Genomic DNA, 22,592 nt, shown 5'->3' on the forward strand with positions numbered 1-22,592 from the left:
ACTTGTCATTCATCTATGTTCAGGTATTCATCTATGTCAGATTGTCTGTATTTAGCACCATACATAAATCGTTTAAGAAAAGTTTCTTTTAATGTTTCTGCCACCCAATTTCAGTTCAACATATAATTCTCACTATGAGTGAGAATAGTTCTCCTTAAACTGTCCTGAAGAGGAAATAATAGCCTCAAGAGAAGTTATAACCTAGTCCTTCTCATACCAGAGGGGGAAAAAAACCCTTCAGTTATTGTTAACAGTCTCTTCTGAGATGAAAAATATCATCATTTCATCTGTAATCTATATCTAATATCAATACCTGTAGCAAGTGAAACTTAAGCAAATCATTCAATAAGCAATTCAACTAAAGCAATTCATTCAACTCAAGACTCATTCAATTTCTGCGGCAAGTGGCTGTAACTTCTTTTTCATCCATTAACGTTTTCTACATCTCTTTAAAGGATAGGATCGCCCTTTGAATCAGTGCTTGATTAATCACCAGGTGCCTGTAGCTAATGCACATGTGGAAAGGGAAAACTCACTGCAGAAAAATATTTTGGAACAGTTTTACTGGAATTTGTATTTATAGATAGCTTTTTTCTTTCTGTCAATGAATTCATATTACCTGAAAAAATTGTGATTCTCAAAACAGAATTTAGATGACCATAATGTAATTTCTATGAATGCTATACTAAAATATTTTTCACAAACACTGCATCTTAATTACTAAAATGTAACTTGATGGTAAATAATCATATTACGGTCACTCTTTTAACGCTTCACAGTTTTTAGAATGAATCAGTATATTAAGAAACTGTATTATGTAAGGTACTTTTAATACTGAATAATCTTGTCAGTGCCCTGAGTGCCGTGCCTCCCCCTCTGGGGTCTGGCTGCAGGGGCCCAGGCCCTAACTGAGAGACTGTTGCTGCCGAACCGGGCCAGTCCATGGCCCTGGGCCCCGGGCCCCGACCCACAGCCTGCCTCCTCGTCCCCATGGCCCTGCTTGGCCATCCCGGCCTGCGTCTCACCCTGGTTCTCCTCACCAGGCCTGATCCTGACCCTCACCCGTGGGCCGATGGCCCGGCTCTGCCCCTCCACCAGGCTCCTGAGGAGCGGCCTGACCCTTCTGTTCGGCACTTGCTGCTCCCTGGCCAATCCTACACTGAAAATGTTCCTCACTTTCCCAAGTTCAAAAGGCCTGAAAAAGAGATTTAAGTATCTTTAAAAAATACACAACTCACCAGAAAGCTGGAGATATGTTATCTACAAAAATATAAATCGGTAAGTGGGTCATTAAATGATATGAATTAATACTTAGCATAATAATGATCGAATTAATTAATCGTTACATAATGTGAATTAAGAACAGTGTAAAGTCAGCTAAAAAGTGAAGAACTGTGGCCACACAACCACGGCGATAGGACCAGCCTTGTGAACTGGAAACTAAAAGTCACAACTTAAGAGTTTTCTCCAGAAAGTTGTTCTTGAGGCCTGAGAGCCATCCATCCACATGGTGATCTACAACACAAAACACCCAAAAACTCAGCACCATCCATAGCAGACCATCTGCTCAAGTCGCTTGTTAAACGTTACCTAAGAAATACACTAAGCCTGGGGTGAACTAAATCTGGGGAACAACAGATGGAGGTCAATTTTCTGCGGCTCGTGATGAACCTGAGTTTACGGTGGCCTAGAGCCTTCTTCAGAGTGCCTCTGGTGAAACCACGCAGCCAGCTGACTTCTGGACCTGACATGAATCATTTACTAGAAAAACAACATACTGCTAAGGCCATAACGTGCTCGATTAAATTAACGCACCTGAAAACAAATGCCATAAACAGCAGCCTCTCTTTGTAGAAAATGTGAGGCTACAGCCACGCAGTAGTATCTGCTAAAAAGAAAAAGGAAGACCACACATCACAGAATATACTTGCCATAACACATCTCAGTCATAAAAAGGGGAACATAAGGTAAAATAAAACCAACAAGGCAAGGGAGAATCATGAATAAAAATTGTTTGCACTGCATGTAAGTCAAATTAGTATTGTAAAAAAACCTGTCGTCTATCAAAAAGGTCTAGATAATGGAGCTATTACTAAACAAGGCACTATATAAAAACACCAACAGCTGATGTAACTTGTTGCTTTTAAAAAGGGTAATATTCTGACAGGGTAGATTGCAGTCTATTAAGGGCAACAGGCTATATCTGCACTAATACATTTAAAAGTGCCTGGGAGTCATTTTGGGGAAGGGAACGTGGCTCTTCATAACTGCGAACCATTAGAACCATCTCTGTCACACTTTCGTCCCTTGCCAACTAGCCCATGTACATTTCTGCAGTGATCATATTCTGAGCACCAATTCCCATCAGGTGTTTTTCATTGAGATGTCCTGTTTTGGAGACCAGGAGCTGCATAGTGCAGATGCTGGCCGCTCCATGATAGTTGGCCACCATTCATGGCAGAGTTAAAAATGTAGGGTATTACCTACAAGAAAAGCACTGCTTGGACAGAGCATTAATGCAGCACAAATACCAGCTGTCACATTGCGTAATCCAATTTCTCTGTTCTAACGGTTACGTTTAACAAACGTGAAAAATATTACCAAACTCTTTCATACCTGCAAAATACAGTTAACTGACTGCATGACAAAAATTTATAAATATGTTAGCTGTAACACTCCTAACTTCCACTTTTAATCTCAGTAATGTTGAATCCTCGAAATGCCTGCTGAAAAGACTACAGACATTACTTGTAGTGTGTAGCAGAGCACTGAGCAGGACGTAAACAAATTTTCATTACTGCAGTTAATTCACAAGGTTTGAATCATCAGTTAGTACATTTCAATTCAGGTACAGTAAATACACATAAGAGACACAGCAATATTATCTAAGATTGTAAAAAAAAATTCAATCTATAAAACAGTCTTTGCAGACATAGAAGTAAAACCTGTAGTTACATTGTTTATCATGTATTGATAACTACTATAGCTTGGATGTTTATTAACTGAAAGTAGAGAGAATTATTAAAGTGCCAAACGTGTTTCCTTTACCTTCCTGTTACTTACCATATCAAATACCAGCACTACAAATGTCGTATGACAGTAATTTAATCACAAATACTGAAGTATTACAGCTACCATACAGTCAAAAATGTATGCAGAGAGAAGAAAATCTTCATGGTCTCTAACTTATTCTAAATACCATCTCATTGTTTTCTGCTTAATCCTCATGGTTTAGTATAATAGACACATGTCTGTACCCATTTGTATCAAAGTTGTGACCTTCATTTGCCATTATAGCTGCCTTTGGAAAAGTGGGACCTATGTTTCAAGAACGTATTTCAGCTGTGAGTAGCCGTCACAGGTAAGCTGCTGACAGGTTATTGGAATGCCTGTCACCTTCCTGGATGGCTTCTTGCACAAGTGTCACCGGCGGTGACAGTCATCTCAACATAAGGACTTCACCCTTAAAAGAAGGTTTTGCTAAAGAGTATGGCTGAAGTGAAGCTGAGTAGAGGGTGACATAAGAATGGAAAGAAACTTTATTTAATAAAGTCTTTCCCTTGGTTAACCACCATTACCAAAGAGGATCTGTAGATGCAGTAAAGGGCCTGCCTGAAAGAACAGCTGGTCTACGGAGTGAGGATAGACACAGACAGGAGACCTTGCTGTGTTTTGTTGCTTTTCCTGAAGATCTAAAACTTTCATGTGCCCTGGGCCTCGACCTATTGCATGTTGTGCAAAGCCCATGTTCCTTATTTTACTTAGTATGTTGTCCACAAGGGATTATACTACATAATAATTGCTTATAGGCATGGTGTTCTGTTGGTGCATATAGAACTGATAGTGGCGACAAATGTTTTAGATCCTATGCAGTCTGGCATCCTAAAATATTGTGCCAGGAAGAAATATATTAGCCCATATGAATGAAATAATTCCAGTATGGTGCAGTACCTTTATACGGGGAAGACCCAGGAGATGCCCAGATGAGCACAACACCTTTTCCTACAGGGTGAAAATGTAGGAAAATGCACATACAGCCCAGACTACAGTCCCAGAGTACACCATCCTTAAACGTGGTTTTCAGAAACAAGTATGGAAGGTGCACTGCAGCTTAATTCAAGCAGTGTTGAAGAAGTGTTTTTATACAACATTGTAAAGCACCTTAGAGTATCTGTATTTTAACTGGGTGGTGTGAAAGCAGTGTTATCTTTAAAGTTATTCTCGTCCTTGTGTCTGTCTGCTTTCCTGAAAACCTGCCACCTAGAATTTTCATCAGCTTTTTAAATTTTTCACATAGATACGGTTCTTGGGTAACAACAAATTATTTTCAAAAATGCTGGCATACTGCAGAAATGTTTGTGTCCAGCTACAATTATTACTGAAGATAAGTACCATCCCAAAAACCCCCAACATGCTCCAAGTGTCAAAAGACAGCGATTCCAGAGAATAATGAGTATTTGCTTTAAAGGAGAGGGAAAAAAAGGTCATCATTATGCAAAAATATGCCTCATGCACAAAATTCTAGCATTTCCAGCTTGCAAGCAATCTGGATGACCTAAGCAGTGATGCATCAGTTAGCAAAGGCTTTGTCAACTTACAGAGGTCCCCAAGTCTCCCTTTTCCTGAGGATAACAAGGTCCTTTTTGTACTACCACCTGCCAGACTGAATATTTTCTGGCAAACAGGTGGATGTAAAGGCATATCATTTCCACACAAGGTTATCCTATATGTTTATGACAGCAAAGCATAAACTACATCTATGTTCTACCTGTTTGTTTTGTCTATTAATTAGCCCATTCCCACCACAGAAAAATTAAATAGGTTATATTTTGGCATAAAGAATTCAATGCCTATTTTATTTATATTACTTTTACATATCCTCAGTTTACTTTTGAAAATTTGCTATTTGCAAACTCATTAACATACATTTCCATTTCAATAATATATGCAATACATTATTTTCACTGTTCTGAGAAGAAAAATAAATCCATCTGTACTAAAAAAAGGTGGAATTTTTATTCCACTAATAAATGCATTTTTCTACAAAATAAAAAAGAAGATATTTTTGTTACTGCTTTAAATTTAATATAATACTTAACCTGAACTCAGAAGATGTGGAAGTTTATCTTAAAACAACTTAATAGTTGTAATCAGAAAGCCTAAGTCTTCTCTAGACAGCTGTAGTATTGGAATGTAGCTACTGATGATTCATATACTCTTGAAAGTTTTTTTCAGGTTTCCTTTGTGGCTGCTCTAAATAGCATAGCAGGCTCTTACAGAAACTTTGAGTTCACCCAAGGGATGAATGTTATATCTGTGATACCATCCATACACTATCCTTACGCATTTGTTTCTACACCTTTTTTAATCTATCCTTGTTTAACAAGCTGAAAAGGATTCTTTTGATCATAAATTTCTCTTGAAACTAATTTCTGCATGGTGAATACTGTGCTTTCTGGGACTGCAAACATTTTTAAAGTCAAATTACAAGGGGTGGGTTTTTTATTTTTAGAACAGTTTGTTGACTTTTTTTTCCAAAGCAGATACATAATTAAAAAGCAAAACTAAAGAAAATTATGAGCACACACATAGGTGTATATATAACATTTAGGGAGATACTATTAAAATTCAAATCCACCCAGAAACAGAAATTCAGGTGAGGGAGAATGGAGCCTCGTTGAATAATATTCTGACCTCTATTTTTTGTTACATGCTGAGTATCTAGTAAACTCACATAATAGTGCTTGCTATATTATACAGCAGAAAAGTACCCTACTCAAGGAACGTGACTAATCCAGGATGGGGAGCCCACAGCACAACAAAGTGCAGCCATTGAATCCATCTGTTCCCTGGAGCAATACATTTTCTTTGCATAGATGGGATAAGTGGGACTAAGGAGAGAGTTGAATTTCCCAGCTGAACTTGTGGAAATAAAGAGATTACTTTTAAAGGAAGAGGACAGCTTTTACTTACACCACGTCTTGTACTTATGTCATATATTGGAGAATAAAGGGCAAGATGCTCTCTCTGCATTTTTTAAATACCTTTCTCCAAGTGCTTTGAAAATTGGCTATTGCTATAGAGTTCCTCTGCTATGCCTACACCGTTTGCTACCTAACATACCCACAAATGGTTTAAACTTGATGCCCGAGTATCATCAGATGCTGAGGGAACGTATGCACGAGTGAGCATGGGGTAGACACGTGGGAGACACCAATTTTAGAGTTGAAACACTGCAGTCAGCTTGTTTAAAGGAAGGATGTTGGACCAGAGCCCCAAGACTACAGGCGTGGCCAGAAACACAGAACAGAAAAAACTAATGCTTCTCTCTTTAGACTGAGGATTTCAGAACACTTCAGACCAACAGCCATGTGACCACGTGGTTGTAGGCTAGGCAGCAACATGTATGGACATGTTTTGAACGATGAATTTCAAATTGCCAGATATTCTTGCTTCTTCCCTCGCATAGCGTCTGGAACTCTGGTCAACATTTGATTTTTATCACCTTTGTCCCTCCTCAAGTCAGGTTAAATTTTGGCTATGAGAGTAAGTTTCTATTAGTTAGAACTGTGCAACACTACCTCAAGTCATATTGTTAAATCCACTCTTTCTGTTTGAATTAAACTAGAGTCAGAAGAGTTTACTTATATTTACTTTTTAGATGTGCCAACCAAGGGAGTAAGGAATATGGAGGGTGGGTTTGGAGCTTTTAAACAGGAGCCATGGAAATAGCTTAACTGCTATAATACCACTTTGGGCTGTGACAACCCTAATTAGCAGATCTCATCCTCTCCACCTGCTCTTCCTCCAAATTGTCTTGAACACCTCTGAGTGTCTAAGGCTTATAGCAGCACAAGTTCCCTGTGAAGATATCAGGACAACTAAAATTGTGCTCTCACTTGCACAGGATTTGGCAATATGTAAAGACGAGGGGCAGATTTCAGAGGACGTGCACTGAAGCATGATGGTTATTGTCAAAAGCTGTATTTGACATGACGACTGTATTTTTTTCTTAAAACATCTGGTATTTTAAAAAATTGTATTAATTACATAACAGACCTACATTATCCTAATGTAACAAATTATTTCAGATTGTTGTCTTTATATATTACACACATCTATAATATGCATATGTAATATATATGTATTGTACAATAAATCTTTTTCAAGTTATGTCTGACATTTATGATAGAGTTACTTGTTATCATAGAGTAACTCGTTGAATCTTGGTAAATTTTGTTACAGGGTACATATTAAATTGTAAACTAACAAAAATCTACATATGATCAAAATTTATGTAACTATAAAATACACATTCTAGTTCTGCTAGAATAGATGATAGAATCATAGAATACCAGGTTGGAAGGGACCTCAAGGATCATCTGGTCCAAACTTTCTTGGCTAAAGCACGGTCTAGACAAGATGGCCTAGCAGCCTGTCCAGCCGAATCTTAAAAGTGTCCAATGTTGGGGAATCCACCACTTCCCTGGGGAGATTATTCCAATGGCCAGTTGTTCTCATTGTGAAAAATTTTGCTCTTGTGTCCAATAGGAATCTCCCCATGAGTAACTTGTACCTATTACCCCTTGTCTTTTCCATGTGACTCCTTGTAAAAAGGGAGTCTCCATCTTCTTTGTAGCCACTCTTTAAATACTGCAACATGGTGATAAGGTCTCCCCTAAGCCTTGTTTTCTCAAGGCTGAACAAATCCAGTTCTCTCAGCCTTTCCTCATCTGGCAGGCTTCCCAGTCCTTTGATCATCTTTGTGGCCCTTCTCTGGGCCCTCTCCAGCCTGTCCACATCTTTTTTGCATAGTGGGGACCAAAACTGAACACAGTATTCCAGGCGTGGCCTGGCAAGCACCGAGTAGAGTAGGATAATGACTCCTTTATATCTGCTGGTGATGCCCTTGTTGATGCAACCCAACATCCTGTTGGCTTTCTTTGCCACAGCAGCACGCTGTTCGCTCATATTGAGCTTGTGGTCCACCAGGACCCCCAGGTCCCTTTCCACAGAGCTGCTCCGCAGCTGGGTAGATCCCAGCCTCTGCTGCACTCCTGGATTATGTTTTCCCAGGTGCAAGACCTTACATTTGTCTTTGTTGAACTTCATAAGGTTCTTGTTAGCCCACTCTTCCAGCCTATCCAGGTCTTCCTGCAGGGTGGCTCTACCTTCTGAAGTGTCCACTTCCCCACTCAGTTTGGTACGATCGGCAAACAACGGTGCACCATTGCATTTTTAAACTGAAGCACAAGAGCTTTCTTGTGTAATTAAAAATCTTAAACATTGTGACAAGTACGTGACCTTTTAAAGATAATAAAGTGTGAATATTGATGATGAAAATAATGTGTATTTCTGTGATAGCAAGCAATCATAAATATACTAATTTGACTTTAATCCATATTAATTGCACTACCAGTTGGCATTACATGTCCATATTTCATTTCTGTGTATGTGCTTTTGTCTAAACATACAGGCTAAATAACGTATTCCTTCACCACGTCATAGATTTTTAAGTTTAATTTGATATAGTGTAAACAGGGCAGAGTGAATTATTATTCGTATTATACAATTATACAATATTATTCGTATTATACAAGTACGGTAAAATTAAGAGTACTCACAGACACCTCCTGTATGTTGCAGACAAGATGAAAGAAACTCATGCAGCAGAATGCAGTTCATTGGACAAGCTCAGGGCTCAGAACTGATGGTCTGTCTAGCTCTCAGCCACACCAGGATCTAGCAACTAAGTGTGGGACAGAAAGTGAGAGGACACCTTCAGCAATTCCCCACCTGCTCACAAGCATTATTCACACCTGTAGTGCAGTGATAAGAGTAGTGAGCAGATCAGATTCCAGAGCGGAGTCCAAGTGCAGTGGATGCCCCAGAAAGCAAGGGGGAAAAAAAGAGGAAGAGAAAAGAATATACCGTACACATGCTGACAAGTACAGAAGAGGACAGAACATACGGAAATGTTATTTCCAACTGAGATTTTTCTGTCACTGACCTAGAAACTGTTATCCCTACTCCTGCTATAATCGCTACGAATATTCCAACTCATATAGTGTGAAAATACAGACAACTATGCATGCAGATATGATCAGATGTGTGAATAACTATCTTTTTTTTCCCTGTTCATTACCCAAAATGACATAAAAAAATTCCAGACCACTTGAAATGAAAAAACCCCAAACAAACAAAGAAACCCAACAAACAAACAAACAAACAACCAACAACAAAAACCACTAAACCATTTGAGGTCAGAGGTGACAAAATAAACCATTTTAACCTTTGAAAAACGATTTTGTCAAGCCCTAATTGTGATGCTATGCAATCATCCTACTTATGTTGGAATCTGAAAAATAAAACTAAAATATATTTAGTCAACGGGATTCTAGAGTTGAAACAATCATTCAAAATGTCTTAATTTAATTCATATGATCCACAGATGAGACTTGGATGTCATGACCCTATCTGAGGTTGACTAAATTTCCACGGGCTTATACCTAAGAAGATAAGTAAATAACAACAGAAGATAATCATGTCTGGCTGACAGAATTTGACCTGACTGAAACAACCTCTAGTATATTTTAAACAAAAAACTTACCAGCTTCATATGCCATAATATTTCTATTATTATTTGCAAGTACATTAGTATTAATAACATGCACTAGCAGTTGCAATAAGAACTGTAGATAGAGGAAATACAAACAGTGAGCGAGTCATTAGTACCAGGGCAGTAATTTTTTTTTTTTTTTAAATGTCGTTAACAGATAACTGCAGAATTTCACAGGAGAAGATAAATCCCATTTGAGTTTTTTTTGGTTTAGGTCTTCCGGTTATAATCACTGTACCAAAAACTCAGTGATGTTGAGACTGAAGCATATGATATAGAGTATATCCATGATCCTTTTAAAAAGTCCCTGAAAGATACAGAACTGAATAGGCTGTACAGCAGATAGGTCAGCCTTTCAATAATGAGTTCAGCTGCTTTAGTGACTGTTGAGATAGATTAGACAAGCTTTTTCCACAGGCTTAAAATCATCAAGATATATCATTTCCTTTATCAGAATTCTGCAGATGCCTTATTTCTTTCCCTGATACCATCACTATACTCTCATGAGAAAATACTTCTACCCTCAGCTGTCACATTCCTGAGTGATCCACAGGTTTCTATCTAATGAAGATTTTATGTAATTAAAATAAATTATGCCTTTCCATAAGATTCGTGGAACCTCTAAATATTGAATCTCAGAGCCTTTTGATTAAAAATTTCAGTTGTTTAGTCTCAAGGTGTTTTTTATGATAATTGGGATTTTTTCATATTTCTATCTAAAAACTTTATATTAAAAATTCAGGCTAGTCTCAAAAGTTACATTTGCTGGAATGAAAACAATGGCAACTGCCAACTCCAATGCTTCAAGACAAACTGTCCTCTAAATCAAGAAAGAATTGCCTTGTATTAGTATTAGAAGTTCATTATAGATTCTTTCATTAGGTGTCTTCCTTGGTCTTTCCAGCCCCACCCAAGAGAGTGAATAAGACACTGGTTTAAACTCTTAACCCTAATTACTATTAACATTAGCATACGAGACATTTCAGTATATCAAATTGAGAAAAAAAAAGACTGAATAATTTTAAGGGAATATCTACTGAATAAAACTTAGGACTGTGATACCATAAACCTATTAAAAATGGATACTCGACTGGGGTTTTCCGTGGAGCACAGGTTTCAACCATTTTTCTTAATTGTAAACCTTAGTCATAGGGACTACTGGTGGAATTATTTAGATCTTTCAAAATGAGGCTCAACTCTTAAAAATTTTCTGTGTTACAATGACAGCTTTTTACAAGAAATTATAGCTTTTGGGTTATAATTAGAGCCCTGCTTGCTTACTTCAATGGTGATAATTATAATCACCAATTTTTATTAAGAATACTACTTGCAGGGTCTTATGAGCAATAAAGTACGTTACATTATATTACTTTTTCTGCAGCAATAACAAAATGACTTAAAATCAGTTATTAATGCCCTGATCAACAACTGAGAACCAGTATAAACATTTCATCACGGTAGACAACATGAGTAAAATAGGACAACATCAATGCTACAAAGGTTTTAGCATTTTTAGTGAAGGTGATGCAAAAGGAAGTAAGAGCTGCTCTTGGAGCCTTATTCTACCTACAACACAGGAATATACTTCGAGACTGGGACTTCTGGGCACCCATCTTGTATCAGAAGCTTGACAAGTAGCAGACATTCTCTGGTAAACCATGACAGAAGAATCAAGACCTTCTGGCACTTAACAGCTCTTCTGTACTGGAATAATATGTTTTCTACCAGCATGGCCATTAATTCTGAACATACATTTACTCAGGAGCTGATGATTGGGAACTGGATAAATTTCAGCAGCAGAGCAGTAAGAGGGACACATCCCATTTTGTTTTTTAAATGGTGTGTTTCTTTGCAGAATGGAGTCCGTTCCACTATCAGGGGCAAAACAAGAGCAAGAAAGCCAGAAGCCTCCTCAACAAATGACTGAGTGCAAACAAAGACTGAGGTGTAGAGAGATGAGCCTGCTGTAACGGTAAAGTCTGACATTCAAAACCTTCCAAGCGCTTGAAAGACAACATCTGTAGACAACGACAGTCCCAAGCACCTCTAAGAAGCGGAACTGCAGCCTCTATTCAGCATTCCTATTTCAATATAAAAAATACACTACCCAAGACCACAAAGTGCTTGTTAATAGAAGAAACCATTGCTAATTCTATGTGCTCTGCTTTGCTTTATTAACACAGCAACTTTCAAGAATGTAAGTAGTTCAGAGCCATGAAGACAGAGGATAAAAATACAGACATTAGGAGAATAGTAGCACTGATTCCAGTGACCAAGCAATTCACTTGCAAAACGCCACTGCCTATGACGTCTGTCAGACACGTGACTCCACAAAGGGGTCAGCTTGAAAGGCAGATCAGAAATAGTTAGGATGCAAGCACAAAAAAGACACAAGGCACTTAGGTGAACTGTGTTCACCTCAGCTCTGGTAACTATTAAGAGAAGCAGTCATACTCTCCATGATATTTGAAAAGTCACGGCAGTCAAGTGAAGTGCCTGGTGACTGGAAGAAGGGAAACATTGTGCCCATCTTTAAAAAGGGTAGAAAGGATGACCCTGGGAACTACCAACCTGTCAGCCTCACCTCAGTGCCTTGGAAGATCATGGAACAGATCCTCCTAGAAGCTATGCTAGAGCACATGGAGGACAGGGAGGTGATTCGAGACAGCCAACATGTTTTTACCAAGGGCAAGACCTGCCTGACCAAACTAGTGGCTTTCTACAATGGAGTTACTACATCAGCAGACAAGGGAAAAGCAATGGATGTCATCTATCTGGACTTCTGTAAAGCCTTTGACACAGTCCCCCACAACATCATTCTCTCTAGATTGGAGAGATACAGATTTGATGGGTGGACTGGTCAGTGGATAAGGAATTGGTTGGATGGTCGCATCCAGAGGGTAGTGGTCAATGGCTCAATGTCCAGATGGAGATCAGTGACAAGTGCTGTCCCTCAGGGGTTCGTACTGGGACAAGTGCTGTTCAATATTTTCATCAATGACATTGATAGCGAGATCAAGTGCACCCTCAGCAAGTTTGCAGATGACACCAAGCTGAGTGGTGCAGTTGACATGCCTGAAGGACGGGAGGTCATCCAGACGGACCTGGACAAGCTGGAGAAGTGGGCCTGTGTGAACCTCATGAGGTTCAACAAGGCCAAGTGCAGGGTCCTACACCTGGATCGGGGCAATCCTCGGTTTCAATACAGGCTGGGGGATGATGTGATCGAGAGCAGCCCTGCAGAAAAGGACTTGGGGGTACTGGTGGATGAAAAGCTGGACATGAGCCAACAACGTGTGCTTGCAGCGCAGAAAGTCAACCATATCCTGGGCTGCATCTAAAGAAGCGTGGCCAGCAGGTCGAGGGAGGTGATTCTGCCCCTCTGCTCTGCTCTGGTGAGACCCCACCTGCAGTGCTGCGTCCAGCTCTGGAGCCCTCAGCACAGGAGAGACATGGACCTGTTGGAGCAGCTCCAGAGGAGGGCCACAAAAATGATCAGGGGCATGGAACGTCTCTGCTATGAGGACAGACTGAGAGAGTTGGGGTTGTTCAGCCTGGAGAAGAGAAGGCTCTGGGGAGACCTTATTGTGGCCTTTCAGTACTTAAAGGGGGCCTGTAAGAAAGATGGGGACAAACTTTTTAGCAGGGCCTGTTGCAATAGGACAAGGGGTAATGGTTTTAAACTAAAAGAGGGTAGATTTAGACTAGATAGAAGGAAGAATTCTTTTATAATGGGGGTGGTGAGACACTGGAACAGGTTGCCCAGAGAGGTGGTAGGTGCCCCATCCCTGGAAACATTCAAGGTCAGGTTGGACGGGGCTCTGAGTTGAGAATGTCCCTGCTCATTGCAGGGGGGTTGGACTAGATGACCTGTAAAGGTCCCTTCCAAGCCAAAGCATTCTATGATAATTTTGATATGTTTCACTGTTTTAGTCTAGTGTTCATTTTACATTAGATAATTACATTACCATATCGATGAAAGAAACTATATACTGCTAGACAAAAGCTTATTTTAAAGGTAATTTTATCCTTCAGATTTACTTTTCACTTTACGCTGTTTTCATATTTACAGCTTTGGAGTTATACATTAAAAAAAAAATAAAATCTCTGAAGCAGCCACACTGTGTTTGTGTATACGTAAGGGTAATATAAAGAGAAGTTTATCTCAGAGCAGCATCTCTGTCTCCCACAGCCTGACCCCCATAGCATAATCTGCACCTCTCAATAGTAATCTTGCTATTATTCATCGTCACCCTATTTCCACCACTACAATACCTCTCTTGCTTTTCATACCCCCGCCCCCCAGCTTCTGACATTGATTAGGAGAGGACTGTCTGAATGTATGGGCTTACTTAAGTGTGGGGTTTATGTCTAAAAGTCTGATAACTACTTTATCTTATGTAATCTTAGTTACCACTGATACAGAGAATTTATTTTAAATTGTGTAAGAAAGAATAAAGAAATACTCTCAAAACTACTTTCACAGGTTTTTCCTTTTTTTACTTTAATAGAAAACTGTGAGTAGACATACATTGAGAACTACTTGAAGGTGGATGAAGTATTACTCATTGCTTCAATTAGCCTTTTCTTAAAATTCAATATTAGAGCATTAATAAAATTATTAAAACTATCTGGAATGGATTTAGCTTCAATGTCCCTTTTATAAGCATTTTTTGCACTGTACTGCAACATTAAGGAAGATATTTGCAACTAGCAAGTCCAAGAGATTCCTGTATCCTAGTTAGCCACATTGCAACAATTTTTCTCAAGGACGTTTTAGCTCTTCATTCTGTGTGGTGTTGACTTTCAGTCTCTTTCCAAAGCTCAACAGTTGCAAGACTGTCACACATTGAGGACTTGAAAGAAAAGCCTTATCTTACCAACAAAATGAACAATCTTTTGAAGAAACTGAAGAGCACCCATACCTGTTTTCAGATCCACGACTGAATCACAAATACCATAAAATGAGCTGCAACTTAACTCTTTAAAAAAAAAAATAAAATCTTTCCGGGTGGTCTGTCTTGATGATTTAAATAATACTTAGTTCACTCCTACACACTATATTGAAAATCTGGATAACCATATAGCTGGATAATAGCAGTCAGGAGACAGAGTACTACACGGAGAAGTGGATTAATGTTTCTTGCTATGTTGTTATAGACTTGGACTGCAGTAATTTATTTGCGCTCCGTGAATAAAGGCTTATACGTTTTGGCAGGTGTGTATGATTTCTTCTTTCTATCCCAAAAATTTACGCATCACAGTTAGCATATTTATTACAGGTATGAAGGCAAGTTTGTATTGGCACAAAATGGAATAGCATGGATGTTCGGAAAAATCAAATCGCTGTCCTGGATGTTATGGGACTTTGGGGCACCCTTGGACACACACAGTTTAATGACAATTTTATTTTAAAAGGAAGTGGCTGAAGCAATGTTTTTTAACTGTCTGCTTCTATATAGGCCTGAATCAACTTGAGAGAGAAGCTTTATTGGCTGACACACGTCAGCAAAGAATTAGTCAGTAGAAGGCGAGTACAAAACAGGATAGAAATGAAGAAGTGCAACTGATGAGTACAAGACTACATATATATCACAGGCAAGAAAAGTATAGGGAGCTTAACCTTCAACTTTACATCACAAAAATCTCTGCAGAAAGATTATAAAATCTCTATTTTTTGCTCTTTCTCTTCAAGTACACATATATGATGGTAATAGAAAAACCTTCACATACTGTATGTGTTTCAGATACAAACTAAGCAAAAAAAATTAACAAGTAACATTCAAGGTACCCTCTTTAATACAGTTATCAAACATTTTATTGTGACCATTTTAGAACTTTTTAGTGGGAATAATTAAGGTCTAAGATCTTTGAGGGTTAAAAATGGAAAAAAAGAGAGGGGACCAGGGGATGAGGCATAAAAGCTAACATTGAGGATGAGGAGGAAGATTTAATGGAGGAGCTTCCACTGACCATTGAAATTCTCTTTCTGCACAGTCCTAAACAATGCAAACAGTTATCTTGTTTGGACAGTACATGTTTGTGGAATCAGCAGCACAGAGTTTAAAAACATCTCATACTTTTCATACACAAGAGGAGAATGACCTTGCTTCTATTTCTGTTACTCAGCTATATTCTGAAAAGTCTCAGGATAAGTTGTGATTACCAATGACTTTGATGGATAATATATTGCAATGAAGTCCCCTCCATCAAATCAAGTATTTATTATGTCTGCATGGAAAAAGCTTATGACTCCTAATGATGTCTTTGTATAAATGTTTCTTAAGATACGAAGGTAAGATGAGTACTGCAATGAACACAGCAGAGTTGTCCAAACTAGGATGAAAGTATTAGCTGAAGAACACAACAAAGATCTCAATGGCTCCATCACATGCTAAGGAATGAACTGACAGGCAATAGTGAGCATGTTTGGTTACAGAAGGAGAAGGTTATACATACTATGGGGGGAGCAGGAGAAAACATTCAGTATTTTTTTTTATGAGCTTTTAAATCTCATTTTTCAAACTCACAAACCCTGAGGTTTTTAATCTCTTACCTGGAATGAATGAACTGAATGCAAAATTAGTTTAATTTTTCATAAGCATTTAGTTTAAAAACCCTTTCTTCATATGCTTATGTTCCTACCCAAAATAACAGTTATCTATGCATAACTCGTCAATTATATTCTTTCATTGCTATAAGTGTATAAAAATGTCACAATTTTATTGTCTAGAATGGTTGGCAACAGGAAACAGTAGGAGCTGGTACTTCAGACCCTGGCACGTAAAAATTAACTTTGTAGATTCTCTGTTGAAGAATCAATAGATGGGGTGGGAGAAGTCGCAGAGGTTTGTTCCAGAAAGTTGCCACAGTTATGCCTTGCATCAGCCTTCATAGTATATATTACTTCATCAGCCTCATAGTGCATACAGAAGAGGATTTTTTTCTCAACAAATCTCCAAGCAAAATTCTCAGGAAAATCATGCTTACTCACACCTTGTAATTAAGATATTTTGCCATTCATAGTCTTGATTTTTACTAATTCAAGGGTTTACTAACTCAAGATTTTTGACAGAATCTAATTATTAAAAAAAGAAATCTGTAAAAGTCTTAAAAAAGCAGAAGAAAAAGCAGAGAAGCTTAGAGTCCAAATCAGCTTTCTGTGTGCAATTAAATATTGTTAACAATAGTTTTAACTAAATTGTTTCAAAGTGAATTGATTGATTATAATAGAAAAAAATTAAGATAAAGCATCATTAAAAATTATAGATCTTTGCTTAAAATTAGTAACATACTTATTTCTAAAAACAAACAAAATCCAGAGACATTATCTAACCTGGTGACCCTGAAACAACCTACTTCATACAGACATAGCAGCAGGCAGCATCAAAACGTATCTAAATACATTACACCTGCAGCTCTACTCTTGAACAGATTTACCATGAAAGTTCTTGATCTGTCTGTGGAAACTGTCAGCAAAAGCTGATGTTTCCTGAGGTAAAAAGAAAACATTAAAAGTCTGTGAACTGGACTGAGACCAATCTCATTTCACAAAGGTACTCAGCGACCCACTGGAATGCCAAAAAAGCTCTGATCACTAATCATGGTGACCTTATTTACACTGGTTATTTCAGGGTGATAGATTATATATCCCATTACCATTCCCTCAAGCTATACAATTTCCCCAAATAAATTATAAAGTAAATTAAATCTTTTTCCAAATTATGCCAAGATCTGACTTCAGTTGTATTTGCTCCACTTTCAAGCCACTGAGAAAACCAAGACTAATCAGAGTAGAGAGATTAATTCCTTACATTGAATTAGATTCACCTGTGCTCTGAACTCTTGCAAAAGAAAATAAAAGCCATAAATACTGGTTAACCTCGGTCATTAAAAATAAATAAATCAAAATGTGGTGGGTTTTGTTTGGTTTTGGGTTTTTTTATTTGTTGGTTTGGTTTTTTTTAATATATGTTTTTGCACCTATCTTTTTGACTTCCAAGGATCTTGTCCAGTCCAAAATCTAGCCTCTAAGCAATATAGGCTTAACACCTGGTTATTAGAGATTCACAAAATGGCTGAGGCTGGAAGGGACCTCGGGAGGTGATCTGGTTCAATCCCCCTGCTCAAGCAGGGCCACCTAGAGCAGGTTGCCCAGGACCGCATCCAGGTGGCTTTTCAATGTCTGCAAGGGCAGAGATTTCACAGCCTCCCTAGGCAACCTGTGCCAGTGCTCAGTGCTTTGGAACAGTGGTGCAGTTTTCTTTTAAATACTCAATTTTTTTCATCCTTAGTGTAATTTTTCCTTAATTTGTCTTCCAGGACCTGAGTTAATGCCCACAGATATACTGTCCTGTCTTTATAGATTTTGGATGCACCAATTCCTTTCATTTTATCTTTTAAAAAACCTTATAACTTGTTAACAAATTAATTGTGTTAATTTTGTCAAATATGAAATGCTTCCTTCACATTTAAAAAAAACAAAACTATTCCAGCTCATTTTCAAAAGCTCATTTATAAAAAGTTTCTAGTTTTCAGGTCTCAAAAATAATGCAGAAAAAGAGAATTTGTCTAAACTGTCAACTGCAAACTAAAGCAACATTATTACATTGCCTAATGACTGATGAAATAATTGAAAATTAGCAGTTTAGCATAATTTATATTTACAATAGACCTTATATTAAACAATGCAAAAGGCACCAATTTTGGCCTAATTTTCAACCTGTGCAAAATTAATGTCTCCAAAGACTTATAGCAAACTGACAGAAACAATGAAAAGAAGCAATTCCTATGTCTTCTGTGGAAAAGGAAACATTTTCAACTTTTCTCAACTAAGAAACAAGACCATACACTAAACATTCGAAGAAGGTAACCTAAGTGATTGTGAGGTCTAGGCAGGAAATATACTTAGGGTATTGAAGTAAGTCAATAATGCTAATTATCACAACGTACATGGTTAAAGCCTCCTCATTAGCAACTAGGTTTTTATGAAAATATATTGAGTGTCTTTCTTTTTATAAAATAAGGTTCTATGAGTTCAGAAAAGGTAATATTTGAAATGTACAAACCTTAACAAATATGGCTTCAGATACACAAATAAAAACAAACTACTTCATCACTTAAGCTTGGGGGGAGGGAGCAAGGAGAGGGGAAGTGCCCCAACTCCCACACACCTCTTCATATCAAGGAAATATGCAGTTTTGCTTCCAGGTGATGGCAGTATGGATTTATCAAGGTATTGCTTACACTCTATCAGGTAAAACTCACAGGAATGAGCATTCCCAAATGAAGAAGAAAGATGAACTCACCCACCCTCTGGATGCTATATTTCAAGGAAATCTTAAGGAACCATGTTTGTTAAGCTTGAAATCTGTAGATTAGATGTATCATTGTCAAAGCAATCAGTACATTTAAAGATAATGAATAATTATTATTAATGGACACTGAATTTTGTTAGAACTTACCCCTGAAACTAGGCAAGGAAAAGAGACAGTTGTCTCCTCTGGGAAATCATAAATACAGACAGATGTTATTTCCCATTTTAAACTATTTTGAGATTCCCATAGCATTAACATTCCAAATAATCAATTTCAAGTGTGTATCTCTACTCCTAAATCAAATGAGAAAATAGACATCTTATCTCTACCAAATTAAAAATCATGCTGAAAGAGCTACACCTTGTAGCTGTATCTGTCATACAAATAAATTTACAGCCTCATCTGCAATCAAATAAGCCATCAGCCAATAAGGTACCATCCACACATTTGAATATATACCTAATATTAATGGTTCCTAACTGCTCCAGAGACAAGGGCAGGACCAGCAGGACTGATGATAAATTTCATCAAGTTAAAATAATTTCTCTTTCATCTTTTCCTTTCCATGTCTACCATGGCCCTGCTTAGGAGGTAACTTTATTCTGGAACTCAAAACACGTTCTTTGGTATTGTCCGGAATGCAAATGATCTTCAATGCTTAATAACTATTTTTTAATCAGATCTTTTAACATGGAGAAAAGGGGATTAATTCAAAATACCTCCCAAATCTAATCTCCAGCAACACAGGTGAAAGCAAGACTCTACAAAGTTATCTGCCTCTTTTGTTTTCTGTACTTCATCCTTCTTTCACTGCGCTGTTTCCAAAATACCTCACCTATCCCAGTGCTACCATCACCAGATCAAATTGTAGAGATTCTCTTCCCACTCCTAACTTCTCTTTGTTCTGGTGCCTTTCCTTTGTAAATTCAGTCCTAGCATCTTTCCCCCATACCCGTCTCCTAATCTTATCAGATTCTATGCCCATTTTTCTCCCTTCCTTTTCCCATGTCACTTATGACACAGACCTTGTGTGCTACATTTTCAATTCTAAGCTTCCCTCAGCAGACACCATGATGTGTTTCTCTCCATCTTTCCCACCTACTAGTTCATAGTATTCTGCTCCGATGCTCCATGGAATGGTCAGTGTTAATGATGCTAAGTGAGAAAAAGATCTTCGAAGAGCTACCTACAAAGACGTGGAACATTTTCATCGGGAATGCAAAAAGTGGTACTATTAAAAGGCTTAAAACTTGCCCAAATTTGGGCCTATGAAGCAGACAACAATCATAGATTTGATAAAATCCCCTCCTTCATGTAATTTCACCTTCCTGCTTCAAAGTAGGAGGACACTAAGACTACTTAAAGTAAAATAATATGTATAAATAGGCAAAACACTGCTTTCCCTACTTGAGGTTTCTGAAATATGCATTTTGCCTGAAAATCTCCCTCCAAATATTCAAGCTGATGCAGATATCTCATGTTAGGAATTCCAACCATTATGCCTTTTGCTCAATAGTGTCATAAACCACTTAAAATTGAAAATTACATTGAGAAATATTGAACAAAGTTAATAGACATTTCATCAGTTCTACTTACAGTAATTGAGTGCAAATTCTACAATGTATTAGCGTATAAACTGTTTGAGCTAAATCATGGAAGTCCCTAGATTGCTCTATTACAATATTAATTGTTAAAGCTCACAAAAGGAGCCTCCTGTCAAAAATATTAAAAATCAATTAGACATTTAAAAGTATTTGGCACAAGAACTGCAATTATTTTTACAAAGCAGCACACACTTATGCCATACAAATCACTTGCAATTATCATTTCTTCACTTAACTAATTTGCTGGGTTTAATGATAGGGAAGATTATATAGAGAGTTCTTTTTTTTATGTAGTATTTCAAAACTTGACGTTTATCTAAAATAATGTATAATTTTTCTTTAAATCAAACCTATTGCACAACGTACCTCTATTTTTAGACAAGGTTACAAATCTACGTATATATATCTGACCATGACACGTTTATGATGTATAAGGAGAACCAGGTGTCTAGGAGTTTACTACAGTCAGCACACTGAGCACAGGGCATCTATGCTAGTCACTACAAAAGGCTGTCAAGAAAGCCAAGTGCTTTCCCTTCCACAGGCTCAGGCAGCTCACTTCTGGCAGAGGAAGGCATTTATCCCTTGATTTGTAACTCTGAAACTTTCTGAAACAGAGTCCTGAGCTTCCTTCTGAAAACTAAGCCGCATCGATTCTTTCAAAACGTGTAATGGAGCTGCTGTTTTGCCTGGTCGCTCACTGGTTACAATGCACAGATGAGGTAACAGAAAGCACGGGTTCAAAACCCCTTCAACTAAAGGGCATCTGAATACTTGCTTTCCACTTGCAGAAGAGTGCATTCATCCTTGTACCCTAGTAGCACGCCTCCCCAGCGCCACAAGGAATCCCAAGATACTCCCTGGATCACAGCAAACACGTAGGAATTGACATAGCTCCACGATTAGGGTATTCACTTGGGAGGAGGGAGGACTGAGTTCAAGTCCCTGCTCTAATGAATGCTTAATTTAGAATAGTGAAATGCTCATTGTTGTGGAATCTGAAAGCCTGATTTCCCATCCCAAATGGCTGCCTTAATCACTAGGTTACAGAGTTCTCTCTGGCTTAAAAGATATTTAAATACTTAATTCTAAATAGAACAGCTCCATCATGAAAGTCTCTGAAAGGACTAGCCAAGTGGTTAGCATGAAAACCTGAGTGTAAATCCCTTAGAAAAGGGAGGAGGTGTGACTCCGGTCTCTCCAATATTTCAGCAAAATATTTTAAGCAAAGCCATTTTACACCATCTTTTCTGGCAGCTCTTTTCTCATCAGCTCATTTAAAGACATCCTCTGCATACCACCATGGAATACGGGACATGAGCATCCATGCTGCACATACATTGCTTTCACAAATAAGGCCAAGGATTCAAACAGGTTCCTTGCAGCTCAGCTCACTGGTTACATTTTGTAAGCCATGCAAATGCTGAGAAGTGGCAAATTATCATGTTATACAGCCATGGAATTTGAAACTAAAAATCCAAAGGAGTTTTGTTCTCAGTAGTTGACAGGTGAGGTATGAATACATTGACATTTAAGTGCTTGATTTAGATGCCTGCAGGGACATTTAGGCACCAGCATCCCTCTTGTAAACGTGTCTTTTAAACACTTTGAGATTTACAGACAAACAATACTTGTAATAATGAATTTGGAGAGTTTTATAATAATGTCATCAACTAATCTGTTTAAATTATCTGAGTTCCTTCAACTAACCTGAATTAAAATGTTGCTTTTGACTTTCAAAGAAGGAGGATTAGGCCTATTTTCCATTGCTAAAACAAAAAGAACACTTAATTTAAAAATCTGGTAAAGATCGCTAAGAGCCATAAATGTTCCTGCTACAACATTCAGAAAATCGCAATACTTGAAAGAAAGGATGAAAATAATTAGCTAAGCCTATCATGTCTTATACTGCTTGCGTACAATAAACATAAATACAATTTTACAAAGTGGAAGTAATTGCTTTTTTGTCACAGGTAAGATTTACTAGCTTTCATTTCACCTTGGTGTTATATAATTCATAATGTAATAGCACACGGTAAGCAGGTATGCTTT

The 22,592-nt window shown here is 37.9% G+C and overlaps 1 protein-coding gene across 1 annotated transcript in view; it reads right to left on the reverse strand.

Moving 5' to 3' along the window:
* GALNTL6 (polypeptide N-acetylgalactosaminyltransferase like 6) overlaps nt 1–22,592 on the reverse strand; it is a 489,200-nt gene that overhangs the window by 328,660 nt on the left and 137,948 nt on the right. The gene's annotated exons all lie outside the window — the stretch shown is intronic.

This window comes from Ciconia boyciana, chromosome 5 (genome assembly GCF_034638445.1).
Source record: "Ciconia boyciana chromosome 5, ASM3463844v1, whole genome shotgun sequence".
Classification (NCBI taxonomy): Eukaryota; Metazoa; Chordata; class Aves; order Ciconiiformes; family Ciconiidae; genus Ciconia; species Ciconia boyciana.